Below are 17,706 nucleotides of genomic sequence, written 5' to 3' on the forward strand. Positions count from 1 at the left end.
CTAAATAAAAAATAAACTGATATGTTTAACATAATATGCAATAGACAGAGAGCAATCCATTGCATTAAAGGACGCCGGTAGGTAAATGCGGTTTCAAATCGATTTTTGGTAATTAGCTTGGAATTTCATCTATTACGTCATTTTCGAAACTATGCGAATTCTGATTGGCTAAATCGGACGTTGGGAGAATTTTTAATGGAGTGGTGATTTTTTGGCTGCACTGAGGTCAAGGATTTATCAACTTGCTGTTTTTCGACAACGACATTGCGATGTTAAGAATATTTTAATCTATGACCATTGCTCCCTTAAACACTTGCAGTTTAAAGTTATAAAATCGCTAAAAACTAAGGTTCATCAAAGTCAATGTTTAGCTTGTAACGTCACACTCATTATCATCAACTGTGGAGCACCATGTCACAGAAGTTATGATTATGAGTGAAAAAAATGTTAAGGTTGCAGGATTTAAAATATGATTTACATTGTCATTTGCTCTTGAACTAGATCATATTTGGTGTAAGTTGATTTAATAGCCCCATACTTACTGACCATCATCAGTTATTTTTTATGAGATCAGCATCTATTTTTCTTATACATGTTAAAACATATGTTTTTTTTTATCAGAATGTGGTAAATGTTTTGAGAGAGAAAAAAAGCAGAGAATTGAATATTCCAAGCTGTCAGTATATATAGTGTGATTGCCGCTGTGACCAACAACCGAACAATGTACGATGTATGGCTCTGTATGATTTTTTTAAACAATGAGCAAAACCCAAACATGAGAGGCAGCCCAATCTGACAAAATAGAAAACAATATTCTAGAATTGATTGATTGAATTGTGTTTAACAACGCTTTCGGCACTGGTGTACGAGTAAATGGTGATCATGTTTTATTGGTGGATAAAGCTACAGTGTCCGGAGAAAAACTGTAAAATAAAAAATAAACACCAAGCAGAAAGAAGCTTTACACCCCAAGCCGTACGATGTGAAATAATCATTCTGATCAATTCTCCTAGTAAAATATTTAAACAGATTGTTCCTTTAATTGAATCGATTGATTATGGAGAAGATGCAACAAAAAGAACATTTAAGTAAAGAGACAGCAACAATTTCCAGATGTGTGAAGTTTTTATTTCTGTTCACAAAATAATTCCCTTTGAAAGTCGCTTGTGCGTTTGTAGACAATGTCGGACCCGATAACTTGTGAAACACGTTAATTTTGACCAAAACGTGCTTGTTTACTTTACAAGGTGTTTGAACGTATGATGGCTTAATGATGATACATACATACATTATTGTTTAGGGGCAATCTGATGCCAGACTCCTGATGAGGGATTATCTCGCTGTATTGAAGACCCATTAGTTACATTGACGTTGGGTCTTATTAACAGTACAGTATAAAAAGGCAATTTAGTGTGATTGCCAACGAGACAACTATCCAACTGAATTGAAATAAAGTGAATGTCAACATTTATAAGCAACCGTAAGGCCGTCAACAACGACAACAAACAATAAAGAATGTGGTGTGGTTAAACATGTTTGTGGGCGTTCATCAGATCGATACAAAGCAAGAAAACATCAAACAGAAACAAATAGTCTTTCTCGCGTTTAGTCCTTTGTCTGGCATGATCCTCGATTATATCAATACGAATTTTGATGCTGTGTTTCCAATTGATGGATTTAGGCTCACCATATTTCGAGCCTTTTGGAAAACTCATTTCAGAATTTTTAAAGACAACGGTAATAACGTGGCCAACAAAATTATATAAGAATGAGGAACTAGCAACAGTGCAATCAGGAAGTTTAGACTTGAAGTCGTTAATATTGACATCCTGTAACACATGTTTGTATTTTATAATTTTTAGTTTTTGGTTTAGTTAAAAAGTAGATTTGATTTTATTGCAATAAATACAACTAATCTATCCGCCTGAGTTCAAATGAAATGGATTTAAACATTTATAAGCAATCGTATGTGGCGGAGTTTAACATATGTGTGAGCGCTCAACCGCCCTCCGTTAACATGGTCAACCTGAGACAGTGTTAAAACAGCACATTATAGGAAAATATACAACTTACATAAACAATAAGATGTGGTGTGATTTCCCGTGAAAAGATTGAAACAACTTGCAACAAGAGACTAAATGACACATAAATTAACAACTATAGGTCATCGTATGGCCTTCAAAAATAGACAAAGACGATGCTATGAGAGACCGTGAATGTAAAGCAATTCAAACGAGAAATCTAACGGGCTTATTTATGTACAAAAAATGAACAAAAACCTAAATGTTACACTTTAACTTACGACAACCACTGAATTACAGGCTCCTAACTTGGGACAGGCACATACATATATAATGTGGCGGGGTTTATGATGTTAGCGGGACCCTGTCCTAACCTGGGGCAGTGGTGTAAAAATACAACATAAGAACGAACTATAAAAAACAGATGAAAAAAGCGAAACATCAACCCAACAATGTTAGATCTGTAAATTTGCTTTCGCAAAATTTTTGTTCTTCCCACACCGGGATTCGAATCCTATGCTACTAATATCGTGACACCACATCGCCTGCTCTGTATCTGGTGGGCTAGACCACACGACCAAATATATATATATATATATACGAGTCTAAATTGAAAACTACGTTCAAACCTATGATTGCGTTGGATAAAAACCGCAATTTTTATACGTGGGTATGTCAAACAAATTTCGTTGTAGAAGGGTCTAAAAACAGCACAAACAACATTTTACAAAAGACCAAAAAAGTGAAAAAGTATATTTAAACAAAACGCATTTGACTAACAGGTCGAACAACTGATGTTCTTTAACCCTGCTGACTGCCATTGACGATTGCCAAATAAAATTGATCACAAGATGTAACAAAATGGATCTGAATATAAATTTAATACGTCACAGAAAAAAAATTAAAAAAAATTGTTAACTTGTGGCTACGATGTTGTGCCACAAACATTCGGTGTCAATATTTCTTTAGTACACCAGATCTAGATTTCGACAATATATGTCTCTTCAGCGATGTTAGGGATCGAAACGGTATTTGGAAGGCCATATAATTTACTCTCAATTTAAGATTGACTCTTGAATTTTAAGAGACAATATAGGATGAATGGATCATATAAACCGGAGGGAAAATATGAGACATGCCCAAACAAAAAATATAAACGAGTCTAAATTGAAAACTACGTTCAAACCTATGATTGCGTTGGATAAAAACCGCAATTTTTATACGTGTGCATGTCAAACAAATTTCGTTGTAGAAGGGTCTAAAAACAGCACAAACAACATTTTCCAAAAGACCAAAAAAGTGAAAAAGTATATTTAAACAAAACGCATTTGACTAACAGGTCGAACAACTGATGTATATATAATGAAAACAATAACACAAATTCCCATACGTTTCGGCCATTACGGCCTTCTTCATTGGAATAAATTACAACATTGAAACAACAATTACATCGCTTGGATACATAACGTTATAATAACTTCTATGACGTTTATTAGTCGCTTTTTTCGCTTTTTTAATATAAATACTTTTATTATCGTTCAGACATTGTGTTGAGTCCTTCAGGTTCTTTAGTTTGTTTTTTTTTCATCCAAAAGGCTTCTTTAGTTTTTCTGTAAGTTTCTGTCCAAAATACTCTTTCTATGGCGGTAACTTTTAAATTTGTCATTGAATGATTGTTCTAAATGAAATGGTTGGCTACTTGATCTTCTGTTTTATTTGTTCGTATTTTTTAAAAGTTCAATAGCATTCGTTGATATAGTGTATCACCCGTTCGTCTACATATATTACTTTAAATTTTCACATTTTGTACAATTAATTGCATATACCACGCTTACGGTTTTACAATTTATTTGTCCATGAATGGTATATTCTTTGCCGGTATTTATTTCCAAGATAAGTCTTTTCCTATTGTACAATATAGTAACTCCAAAACCATTTCACCAAAAGTATTCAACTATAAACAAGCACAGCTGGACCTTGATTAATTTATGACAATGTATAAACAAACTATGACATGTGACTGTTCCCGCTCGCCTGATAATTACAGCCCCTCTGAACAAGATATTACTGGGGATCTTATTCCAGGCATAGATTACCTAAGCCGTATTTGGCACACATTTTTTGAATTTTAGATCCTCAATGCTCTTCAACTGTGTACTTATTTGGCTTTATAAATATTTCGATATGAGCGTCACTGATGAGTCTTATGTAGACGAAACGCGCGTCTGGCATACTAGATTATAATCATGGTACCTTTGATAACTTTTGTAGAATAATTAGTAATAACAGACACTCAAGTAATACCACATACAAAGACATATCATTGGACAAGGATGAGATTGTGACGAATCATAACATTACATTGAACAACAAATTGGACGACTCACCTTGTTTGTATTATATACTTTTTTAAAGCTTCACAAAATTCCGTAAAATCAACGGTACATTGCCGGCTCATCTGCATTATATTGACTACAGTTCTGTCCACAGTGAAAGAGAGTCTTCAGAATTTATGTGAAACTGTTTACTCGCGTAGTGGTATCAATAGTCCGGCGGTTACAAGCATATCTCAGATGAATTGTGCACATCCTGCTACAAGCACGACATTTGGTATAGACTTTCCTCAATTAATAATCTTTAATTTCAGATAGAGAGCATCCGGTAAAATCCTAAATGGCGGATATCATACTTAAATCAGCCCTATATCGAAGGCTTGTATGTGAAAATGTGTTATTATCATGATACTAACATAATATGTGGTACCAAACTTTGTTATATACTACTTTTGGGTATATGAGATGGCAAATATGTCTTCAAGAACCCTACTTTCGGCAAAATCCAACATGGCGGACATTGTATTAGGATAAGCTTGTTTTTAGAGAGGGTAATTGAAATGTGTTTTAATGTATTGCTACTATCATTACATTGTGCATGAACCTTTCTTTTGTGCTTATCATGGATACAATGTATACGACTTATCTCTTTAAAAACCTTACTTCCGGTAATTTTCAAAATGCCGGACAGAGAAATATCAATTTTCTATGTTAATATTCAACTTTTTTCAAAATGTAAAGAAAATGTTTTTTGTTTTGTTTTTACTTGTCATTTTTTTAAAAAAAACACTACTTTTATTCTGTTGTAAATTATTAGATAACACTTCCGGTAAAAAAAAACCAATATGGCGTAAATTTCAAAAATGAGTCATCAATCCATATCTTTGATTTAGAGTTTTAGATTGATTGATTAAAAATTAAAACAAAATAAAATTACTGAAGTACTTAAAAGCATTTTTCAATTTACCACTATTTGTTTATGTTTATTCACAGTCACCACCACATGCAAACAAAGCAGTGCACCGGAGACCCGATTTTCCACATTAATAACGACCGCAGCATCCACTGTATATGTATCTGTAATTGTATAAATACGTTGTCGATACCAATTCTGGCTTTTATATAACGGTTTGAGAGAGCGCCGCCAATTGATTGACAAGGTGTAAGAGGAGATTTGACGCTCTCTACGCATGATGTGCGCACTACAGTGTTGTGTAGCTAATTCGACGCGATCACTGTCTTTTCAAAGAATGAGTTTGAGTATTGTGGTGTTTTGCTTAGTGGAATGTCAAAACATTTAAATTGATTCTTTACTTGCTTTTCCACAATATTTTTTCCGTGGTATTTTTCAGATTTCTTGGCAGTTATGTTTCTTTTAGGACGTTCTTTTTTGAGAAATTCGTCATGTTCAATAGCGAGAATCAGCCCCTCAACCACTGTGTACACAAATACCAACTTCTAGCTTGTTCGTCTTGCAATTGTCTGGAGGTCTTATAGTTCGAGTTGGGCAAGCACAATTGAGACACACCCGTCTTCTCTTGACATGTAATCTATGGTGATAAATCTTGCTGCTTGACGTTGTATTCTTTCTAGCTGATTTATGTTTGTTACCGTGTGGGGGTCCCATACTGTGGCTCTATATTCCATCGCTGATCACGAGCGAGATGTAAGCTGGGTTTGTTTTTTTTTTGCAATCTTGTTGGCAGTATTTCAAGTATCTTCTTCGAAAGCATAGTGTTGATTTTGCTTTCTTTGCCACGTTTGATATGTGGATGGTCCATTTGAGGTCTTCCGAAATTTGTAGGCCTAAGTACGAGTTATGATTGACTTGTTGTAGCATGTGTCCATTTAAACTGTAGGTTGTATGGCTTTTGTTTCTGGTGCTTAGGATGTAGCATTTCATTGACATTGAACCACATTCCCCAGTACATCCACAATGAAAAAGCTTCCTGGCGAAATGATGAGGCCTTAACAAGAGTTATTTAAAAGTGATCATCTGTGTCCCTTCCCTATCCATTAGCGCCTGAAATGGGTAGCATAAGAGCCAATTCCAAGCCCTACCCCCTAAACACCTTCCTTAGTATATTGCATGCTGGAAAAGACTAGACCAATTAAAAGAATACCCTCAATTGATTCGTAAACCATGTTAATCCCAGTTTATAAGGTTGTGTGCTATAACAATTAAGCCTCGGTGGTTTAGGCTGATCAATCATCATTTTTTTTATGTTATAGTCACATCTTGAAATACCATCAATGTCTCTCACGCATGTCTTCCTTTTCAAGTCATCAGAGAACCATATCACAACCGGTAAAGATATGGATCACAATACGTGTGTGTAATCACTCATTGCCAGGTGCATTTGAAAGGTCATTGATATATATTCAAAACAAAATCCTAAAAATTGGCAAAATTTTCTGAAAGATGACGACAATAAGAAAGATTTTTTTAAGATTTCATTCGCAACAGCTTGCTCAAAAGATTTTTGAGGAAAAGGTAGTTGTAGCAACAATTGCTCAGGATGTTCCACCACATGATGATGTTTCAAGCTTAACACCATGTTCACAGGAAGAGGCTGACACTTGAAAAAAGATGCATGTGTCTGATGCAGTGAAACACAGACTTAACTAAGTCATGACTCGAACAGTCGATACTGATGTTGCTGTCATTGCTGTTTCGCATTTCAGTGACATAGGGACAGACGAACTTTGGATTGCATTTTGGAAGTTGGAAAAGCTTCAGATATATATCTATCCATGACCTTTCAAATACACTAGACATTGAGAGATTACACATTTGCTGGAAAAGGAACTGCGTTGGTGACATGAATGGTGTTTAGATTTATTACTCTATCTTTGAGAATGATGATTGATCAGCAAAAATCACCAGATATGAATTTGACAATGTCATTGATTGAACGATATGTTTTTTTGTTGTAAGATCGAACAAACTTATCAGATGGGGTAAATGAAGCAAGAAACAATGTGTTTTTGGAATAGGAAATACTTATTGAGGCTATTCCTACGACTCGGTCTAGTCTTTTTCAGCAAGTAAAACGTTCAATATACATGGCGGTGCGAATGAGTAACAAGCTAGGTATTGGTTTCTATGCTAACTAGTCCTTTGCTTATGAATGGCGATGAGAAACATATGATCCATGCATGGGAATCCTTTTTAGATAACTCTTTGTGAGGCCTCTTCATCTGATCTGGAGCTTGTACATTATAGAATAAGCTCTCCGATTGTAAATAAACATGTATTTGCGGCCATAAATTAGTCATTCTAAAGATGTTTGAGAAGTTTTAAATTAGTGATTTTATTTTGTTTCAATCAATCTATCCAAAACTGTACATCGAAGATATGGATTAAGGACTCACCTTCGTAATTTACGCCGTATTGGTTTTTTTTTACCAGAAGTTTTAACTTTGTATTTAAACATATAAAGCTGAATAGAGTTATTGGTTTTGAGGATGACTTAAAGCCAAGAGTTTAATGATCAGCTAAACAAACAACATTTTCTTTAGTTGAATATTAAAATGAAAACTTATCAATATTTCTATGTCCGCCATATTAGATATCAACGGAAGAAAGCGTTTTAAAGATATTAACAATATAATGATAGTAGCAATACTTTAAAACACATTCCAATTACCCTCCCAAAAATTAAGCTTATTTTAGAACAATGTCCGCCATGTTGGATTTTACCAGAAAATGGGTTTTTGAAGACATCTCATTTATATCATATATCAAAAAGTAGTACACAATGAAGGTGTGTACCAAATCTTATGATAGTAGCATGTTAATTACACCTTTTCACATACTAGCCTTCGATATTGGGCTAATTTAAGTATGATGTCCGCCATTTTGGATTTTACCGGAAGTGAGACATCTTTTTCAAATGCCTTCCTATCTAAAATAAAAGAGAAATAGTTGAGGAAGGTCTATGCCAAATTTCATGCTTGTAGCAGGATGTGCACAATTTTTCACAAAACCGCCGTACTATAACCATAATTATATGGATTCTTTAAAATACTAAAAACTTCAGAATAATTTTTAATCTCGAGCTTTTACTGAAATTAGTTCTATCAAAACGTTTGATACTTCAACTCTCTATACCACTATTAGCCTTGTGAAATTGAAAAATCGTCTTGAAGAAATTATACATGCACTATAGCATGTATACATGCATTACTTTGGGATACCATAAGGTATATTTTGTTAATAGTGAAAAAAAGGGTATAACATGCTATACAGAGGAACAATTGATCAGTTTGCTGGAGTTTCTAATTGACAACATTTTTGATGAATTTTCGAGGTAGATTTTTTCAACAAACAGTCTTAAATCCTATGGGGACTAACTGTGCGCCTCTCCCTGCCGATCTCTGCTTATTTTCATATGAATCGTAGTTCAATCAGGCACTTGCCAAACACTAGGAGAACAAAGAATCCAGGTTATTCAATTTCAATTTTAGATATCTTGATGATGTCCTTCCATTAACAATCAAACTTTTCTAATTGGTTCAATTATTACCCCCCAGAACAACAAATTAAAGAAACAACAGACACGGCGTCCTCCCCGTTATTCTTAAACAAATACCTCAAAATTGTCCTTCACAGTAATCTCAGTAACAGAATCTATGACAAACGAGATGAATTTAATTTTGAAATTATCGATTTCCCACACCTACGTAGCATCATACCAACTTCACCTGCATATAAACATTTCCAAACGTATTCGGTATTCAAGAGCCTGTAGCAACTACTCAGACTGTGTGACACATCAACTTCTCAAATAATTCTCGATGGTCTTTAAGTATTGTTTATGCGTACTGACGTTTTCTATCATCTTAACACGTGTCATAGTGTTCTTTATTATTTCCATATCAATATTATTTTACTGTTTGATTTGTTTTTGATGATATCTATTTGGCAATGCTCTGCACTTATGCATCCCGTCAGTGTGTTGTTTGCATTATCTTTCATAGTAGCTTTGTCCTTTTTTTTGTGTTTCTGTAATACATATAACGCGACTCTGTGCTTAAAAATACCGGTATTGTGTTATTGTTTTATTATAAATTTTGTATTCTTCAAATGCTTTGCCTGTGTGCCCTTTTGAGTGTTTTAAAACATAATGACGAGGCTCTTTTTTAGAAGAAGTACACCATAAGCATATAGACCAACAGCAAAAGTAAACCTACAATTAAAATTCTGCAGAGGATATGCCTAAAGAAATAGAACATTTTCAGCCGAACAAAAATTTATCAATTTTACATAACTTTAATTATTGTATGCTGGTTCATATTCTGGACGCCAATCTTTGCTCCTTTATGATGTAATTCACTAACAAAACAATTATGAAGCTTAGAAACGGAAAAATACTAAAAACTAAACTTGTTCAAAGGGTATCTACACGTCTCAATCTTCAAAATCGGTTATCTAAAAATACTACCATCGCTAACATTTTTAACAATAAAAATCGTGGTTACCCTTCTATCGATAAGTGTCTGGCCAACAAATGACTTACATGTCCCCGTCTTTCCACCAACAATACGGTAAGGTTCACGTTTAATGGTCGCACATTTTCTTAAAATTTGAAACTGATGTAACTTGAAAAACAAACAGTATTATTTATTTACTCACATGAAACAAACCGGGTGTGGTATTCAGTACGTAGGAGAAACTGGACGATATTTATCTAAACGCACTCAAGAACATCTGTATCGTTTTAAAAGACCAAATAAATTCAAAAGTATCATTTACCAACACCTTAAGAAGCACAACCATCCGTTTAAATATTTAGCAGTTCAACCTTTAGAAGTAGTAAATAAGCAGCCTGGTGAATCGCATTCAAAGTTTGTACGATCACGGAAAATAATTGAATTAAATTGGATTAAAAAATTACAGACAGTTTACCCTCTCGGTCTACATGATAATATCATGGGAATTGGTAATATATCTAGAACCAATTCCGTTAACATTTTGGATATAGTTTCTAAAACTGTACGTAAAAACCGTGCTCACGGTCGTAGAACAAATCGCAATCAAAGAAAGTTTAGGGCCAATCATACCAATATTTCGGACCTAATTTCTATTTCAAAAAACAACGGCAGACATGATCTGTTAACAAAACTCTGTTCGTTACCGGTTAATAAGTTAAATAAAATTTTGGAGGATTGCAATACAATTTCATATAGCAGTCCTATAAAATTGTTCAAATTATTATGGCATATTGTTATTCTAAATTATTTCCCAAAATTGATCGCCCTGAAGATCATAAAAAACATTTTATTAAAATTAAGTATGTCAATAAAGGCTTAGATTTTGTAAATATTGCCGGTATATTTAACGACCATTCTGTTAAAGTACAAATTCCTGGTTATTTTGACAATACTGAGCTACCTCTTATTTGTTATATATACAAGAAATCTACCCGGAAAGGACAAGGTATGATAAGGGCTATTTTTGGCCCCCTCTCCAAATAAGTTTAAATTGATATCAATGATGGTCTTAGTGTAGACACTTGAAAAAATAATGATTTTATTGTGTTCCGGTGAAAGGAAGGTTTTTAACGCGCGTCTGGCGTATAAAATTATAATCCTGGTATTTTTGATAACTATTTACACCACTGGGTCGATGCCACTGCTGGTGGACGTTTCGTCCCGAGGGTATCACCAGCCCAGTAGTCAGCACTTCGGTGTTGACATGAATATCAATTTTGTGGTCATTTTTATAAATTTTCTGTATACAAAACTTTGAATTTTTCGAAAAACTAAGGATTTTCTTACCCCAGGAGTAGATTACCTTAGCCGTATTTGGCACAACTTTTTGGAATTTTGGGTCCTCAATGCTCTTCAACTTTGTATTTGTTTGGCTTTTTTAACTATTTTGATCTGAGCGTCACTGATGAGTCTTATGTAGACGAAACGCGCGTCTGGCGTATAAAATTATAATCCTGGTATTTTTGATAACTATTTACACCACTGGGTCGATGCCACTGCTGGTGGACGTTTCGTCCCCGAGGGTATCACCAGCCCAGTAGTCAGCACTTCGGTGTTGACATGAATATCAATTTTGTGGTCATTTTTATAAATTTTCTTATTTAATTATAGTCAATTGTGTAAAGATGTTAATATCAGTGAAAATACACCTACTTCATGTAATTGCAGTAATTCCGCATATATTAATGGACCCATTTCCCATGTTATAACAGGAGATCTTAACATCGTTCAAGACCGAGAGTTAAAATCATTCCTCAGTAAAGGACCTAAATATCGTCCCCCGTCAATTATTAATTGGAATGAGTGTCGTAATATCATCCACGACTCACTCCATACTTACTGTATGAAATGGATAAAACGGGAAAAAGCTGACAAACATCTTTGGACTCTTTTTTCAATTCAGTAATGAAGATAGTTGATATACGTATTCAACATTTTAAAGAACATTTTACTATTAACAATAACCACAATAAACCTATTTTTTGTATCAAACATAAACTAAAAGAACTAGCCAAGGAATTTGTTTTTGTCCCGGGCGATAAAGCTGCTAATAATATTATTATTGTTTGACGTAAATTTTACATTGAGGTTCTGAAAAAGGAAATCACCAATTCACCAACATTCCAACTGACTCTATTTTCAGAAAACGAAATCAGTAACAAACATAAACTTTTAGCCACCGCTTTACAAGCAGAGCCGAATACAATGAAAGTCCCAACTATGTATTGGCTTCCATAACTACACAAAACCCCTTACAAATATAGATTTATTTCGTCTTCAAGCCATTGTTCAACTACTAAATTGTCTATTCTTCTTACCAGCACAATTGGTACAATTAAAAACCTTATAATACATTGTTCAAATAAGGCCTTCGAAAATAGTGGAATAAATTACTTTTGGAGTGTCAAGAACTCGTTGGAAGTACTTGATAAATTGCATGCTCATATTGGTGATTTTGAATCTGTTCAAAGTTTGGATTTTTCTACCCTGTATACCACATTGCCTCACATTCTCATTAAGAAAAAAATCACACACCTAATTAAATGGGCATTCAAAAAATCAGAATTTGAAAATATATGTTCAAACTCTTTTAGTTCATTTTTTAGTAGCAATAAACAAAAAAACTATGTTAATTGGACATGCTTTGATACTATATATGCCCTTGAATTTTTACTAGGTAACATTTTTGTTCGTTTTGGGGATTCCGTATATCGTCAGATTATCGGAATTCCAATGGGGACTAACTGTGCACCACTTATTGCGGACCTCTTTTTGTATTGTTATGAGTTACAATTTATGACAAAAATAAGCAAAGACCCATCAAAACAACATCTGATAAACAAATTGAATAATACTTTTAGATATTTGGATGATATTTTGGCTCTCAATAATGACGACTTCAGTATGTATATTAATAAAATTTATCCTGCTGAACTTACTTTAAATAAAGCTAATATTAATAATGACCACTGCCCTTTCCTCGATCTTGATATCTTTATCACTAACGGAAAGCTGAATACTAAAATGTATGACAAAAGGGATGATTTTTCTTTTCCTATCGTTAATTATCCGTCTTTAGATGGTGACGTTCCCTTGTCACCATCTTACGGTGTTTATATATCTCAACTTGTACGATTCGCTCGTGTTTGTAACAATGTTGTAGATTTTAACGAGAGAAATTTATGTATTACTGAAAAATTATTACACCAGGGTTTTCGATATCACAAACTAGTCAAAACTTTTACTAAATTTTATCATCGGTATAAAGACATCATTCGTAAATATAGCTCAACATGCAGACTTTTTATACGTTCAGGTATTTCACATCCAATTTTTTATGGAAATATTCTTTATAAAACACAAAGGTGTCAGTATTCACCTCAGAAACTTACAAAACCTTTAAATAGACTGATTAAGAAGGGATATAATTACGATACTGTTGTCAAGTCATTAAAGATTGCATATTTTGGCGTTAATATTGAGTCACTGATAAGGTCTTTGCGTCGGAACTAAATACATTTATTCTAAAAACAGTTGTTGGTATGACACGGGTTATGTTCTTCTCATATATGTTATGATGGTATGATACTAAACCCCTAACGGGAAGGATTGTGCCTGATGTTCATATGATGAAATCATAATCTTTCAGTCAGTTTAATTGAAGTCTGGAGCTGGCATGTCAGTTAACTGTTAGTAGTCTGTTGTTATTTATGTATTATTGTCATTTTGTTTATTTTCTTTGGTTACATCTTCTGACATCAGACTCGGACTTCTCTTGAACTGAATTTTAATGTGCGTATTGTTATGCGTTTATTTTTCTACATTGGTTAGAGGTATATGGGGAGGGTTGAGATCTCACAAGCATGTTTAACCCCGCCGCATTTTTGCGCCTGTCCCAAGTCAGGAGCCTCTGGCCTTTGTTAGTCTTGTATTATTTTTATATAAGTTTCTTGAATACAATTTGGAAATTAGTATGGCGTTCATTATCACTGAACTAGTATATATTTGTTTAGGGGCCAGCTGAAGGACGCCTCCGGGTGCGGGAATTTCTCGCTACATTGAAGACCTGTTGGTGACCTTCTGCTGTTGTTTTTTTTTTGGTCGGGTTGTTGTCTCTTTGACACATTCCCCATTTCCATTCTCAATTTTATGAATGAGACAAACAGACAAAATTGTCAAAATGTCAAAAATACAGCAATCAATATTGCGTTATAATCTTAATCACTAAAAAAAACAAAAACATATATGTGACAAAGAAGCACAAGATTGGATACAGACCACGCATATTACCAAAAAATAAAGAATACACAAAATTTCCATAGTACAATAATACAATTACGGGATGTATAAGTATATCATATATGTAACAAATAAACATGAAAGGCATTTAGAAAAATCACTTAACAAAAATGAAAGACAAGCAACATACAAGTTTTACAATAGCACAATAACGGGATTTAAAGGTACAGAGACTAGAGCCATGCTATATGTATAAAAGTAAAACCAAAACGTATGTACAAAGGACATTAGCAAAAATGAAAGACTAGAGTACGATAACATAATAAACAATAATAACACATGTACAAGTACCACAAGTATGTTTATCACAATAAAAATAAACAAATATTTAAAAGAGAAGCACAAAAAGGCACACACCAAATTTGACAACCTCATTTAGTGCTCTGTTATTTTTGAATCATATTAAAGGTTCTCCTAACCCTAACCCCTTACTCGAACCCTAAGTTAAATCTATCCATAAACGATTAAAAGATCTTAGGTAAAAGGACCGACTTGTCAGATAAAACATTGACTCTAACGTAGAATTGCGTGTTTGACGTCAACATATGAACGACACACAGGCAGATATATAAAATAAGTGTGCCGTTCAAAGTGTGAATATAATATAGTCTATAGTTCTTTAGACATATCCTCTGCAGAATTTTAATTGTACTTTTGCTGTTGGTCTATATGCTTATGGTGTACCTCTTCTAAAAAAAGAGCCACGTCATTATGTTTTAAAACACTCAAAAGGGCACACAGGCAAAGCATTTGTAGAATACAAAATTTATAATAAAACAATAACACAATACCGGTATTTTTAAGCACAGAGTCGCGTTATATGTATTACAGAAACACACAAAAAAGGACAAAGCTACTATGAAAGATAATGCAAACAACACACTGACGGGATGCATAAGTGCAGAGCATTGCCAAATAGATATCATCAAAAACAAATCAAACAGTAAAATAATATTGATATGGAAATAATAAAGAACACTATGACACGTGTTAAGATGATAGAAAACGTCAGTACGCATAAACAATACTTAAAGACCATCGAGAATTATTTGAGAAGTTGGTGTGTCACACAGTCTGAGTAGTTGCTACAGGCTCTTGAATACCGAATACGTTTGGAAATGTTTATATGCAGGTGAAGTTGGTATGATGCTACGTAGGTGTGGGAAATCGATAATTTCAAAATTAAATTCATCTCGTTTGTCATAGATTCTGTTACTGAGATTACTGTGAAGGACAATTTTGAGGTATTTGTCTAAGAATAACGGGGAGGACGCCGTGTCTGTTGTTTCTTTAATTTGTAGTTCTGGGGGGTAATAATTGAACCAATTAGAAAAGTTTGATTGTTAATGGAAGGACATCATCAAGATATCTAAAATTGAAATTGAATAACCTGGATTCTTTGTTCTCCTAGTGTTTGGCAAGTGCCTGATTGAACTACGATTCATATGAAAATAAGCAGAGATCGGCAGGGAGAGGCGCACAGTTAGTCCCCATAGGATTGAAGACTGTTTGTTGAAAAAATCTACCTCGAAAATTCATCAAAAATGTTGTCAATTAGAAACTCCAGCAAACTGATCAATGTTTCCTCTGTGTAGCATGTTATACCCTTTTTTTTCACTATTAACAAAATATACCTTATGGTATCCTAAAGTAATGCATGTATACATGTTATAGTGCATGTGGATAATTTCTTCAAGACGATTTTTCAATTTCACAAGGCTAATAGTGGTATAGAGAGTTGAAGTATCAAACGTTTTGATAGAACTAATTTCAATAAAAGCTCGAGATTTAAAATTATTCAGAAGTTTTTAGTATTTTAAAGAATCCATATAATTATGGTTATAGTACGGCGGCTTTGTGCACATCCTGCTACAAGCATGCAATTTGGCATCGACCTTCCTCAACTATTTCTCTTTTATTTTAGATAGGAAGGCATTTGAAAAAGATGTCTCATTTCCGGTAAAATCCAAAATGGCGGACATCATACTTAAATTAGCCCAATATCGAAGGCTAGTATGTGGAAAGGTGTAGTTAACATGATACTATCATAATATTTGGTACAAACCTTCATTATGTACTCCTTTTTTATATATGATATAAATTAGATGTCTTCAAAAACCTATTTTCTGGTAAAATCCAACATGGCGGACATTGTACTAAAATAAGCTTAATTTTTGGGAGGGTAATTGGAATGTGTTTTAAAGTATTGCTACAATCATTATATTGTTAATATCTTTAAAACGCTTTCTTCCGTTGATATCTAATATGGCGGACATAGAAATATTGATAAGTTTTCATTTTAATATTCAACTAAAGAAAATGTTGTTTGTTTAGGTGATCATTAAACTCTTGGCTTTAAGTCATCCTCAAAACCAATAACTCTATTCAGCTTTATATGTTTAAATACAAAGTTAAAACTTCTGGTAAAAAAAACCCAATACGGCGTAAATTACGAAGGTGAGTCCTTAATCCATATCTTCGATGTACAGTTTTGGATAGATTGATTGAAACAAAATAAAATCACTAATTTAAAACTTCTCAAACATCTTTAGAATGACTAATTTATGGCCGCAAATACATGTTTATTTACAATCGGAGAGCTTATTCTATAATGTTCAAGCTCCTGATCAGATGAAGAGGCCTCACAAAGAGTTATCTAAAAAGGATTCCCATGGATCATATGTTTCTTATCGCCATTCATAAGCAAAGGACTAGTTAGCATAGAAACCAATACCTAGCTTGCTACTCATGCGCACCGCCATGTATATTGAACGTTTTTCTTGCTGAAAAAGACTAGACCGAGTCGTAGGAATAGCCTCAATAAGTATTTCCTATTCCAAAAACACATTGTTTCTTGCTTCATTTACCCCATCTGATAAGTTTGTTCGATCTTACAACAAAAAAACATATCGTTCAACCAATGACATTGTCAAATTCATATCTGGTGATTTTGGCTGATCAATCATCATTCTCAAAGATAGAGTAATAAATCTAATCACTATTCATGTCACCAACGCAGTTCCTTTTCCAGCAAATGTGTAATCTCTCAATGTCTAGTGTATTTGAAAGGTCATGGATAGATATATATCTGAAGCTTTTCCAACTTCCAAAATGCAAGCCAAAGTTCGTCTGTCCCTATGTCACTGAAATGCGAAACAGCAATGACAGCAACATCAGTATCGACTGTTCGAGTCATGACTTAGTTAAGTCTGTGTTTCACTGCATCAGACACATGCATCTTTTTTCAAGTGTCAGCCTCTTCCTGTGAACATGGTGTTAAGCTTGAAACATCATCATGTGGTGGAAAATCCTGAGCAATTGTTGCTACAACTACCTTTTCCTCAAAAATCTTTTGAGCAAGCTGTTGCGAATGAAATCTTAAAAAAATTCTTTCTTATTGTCGTCATCTTTCAGAAAATTTTGCCAATTTTTAGGATTTTGTTTTGAATATATATCAATGACCTTTCAAATAGATATTTGCCTTACTTGTTTCATAGTTCTTTCTAAAGCAGAGTTCGTTTACTGGTCTTCAAACATTAACGGCCAGATAAGAAGTC

At 33.9% G+C, this 17,706-nt stretch overlaps 1 protein-coding gene across 1 annotated transcript in view; it reads right to left on the reverse strand.

Annotated features, from left to right (window-relative positions):
- LOC134694554 (26S proteasome non-ATPase regulatory subunit 10-like) overlaps positions 1 to 17,706 on the reverse strand; it is a 35,856-nt gene that overhangs the window by 11,348 nt on the left and 6,802 nt on the right. The window lies entirely within an intron of this gene.

The sequence above is a fragment of the Mytilus trossulus genome, chromosome 13, assembly GCF_036588685.1.
Source record: "Mytilus trossulus isolate FHL-02 chromosome 13, PNRI_Mtr1.1.1.hap1, whole genome shotgun sequence".
Classification (NCBI taxonomy): domain Eukaryota; kingdom Metazoa; phylum Mollusca; class Bivalvia; order Mytilida; family Mytilidae; genus Mytilus; species Mytilus trossulus.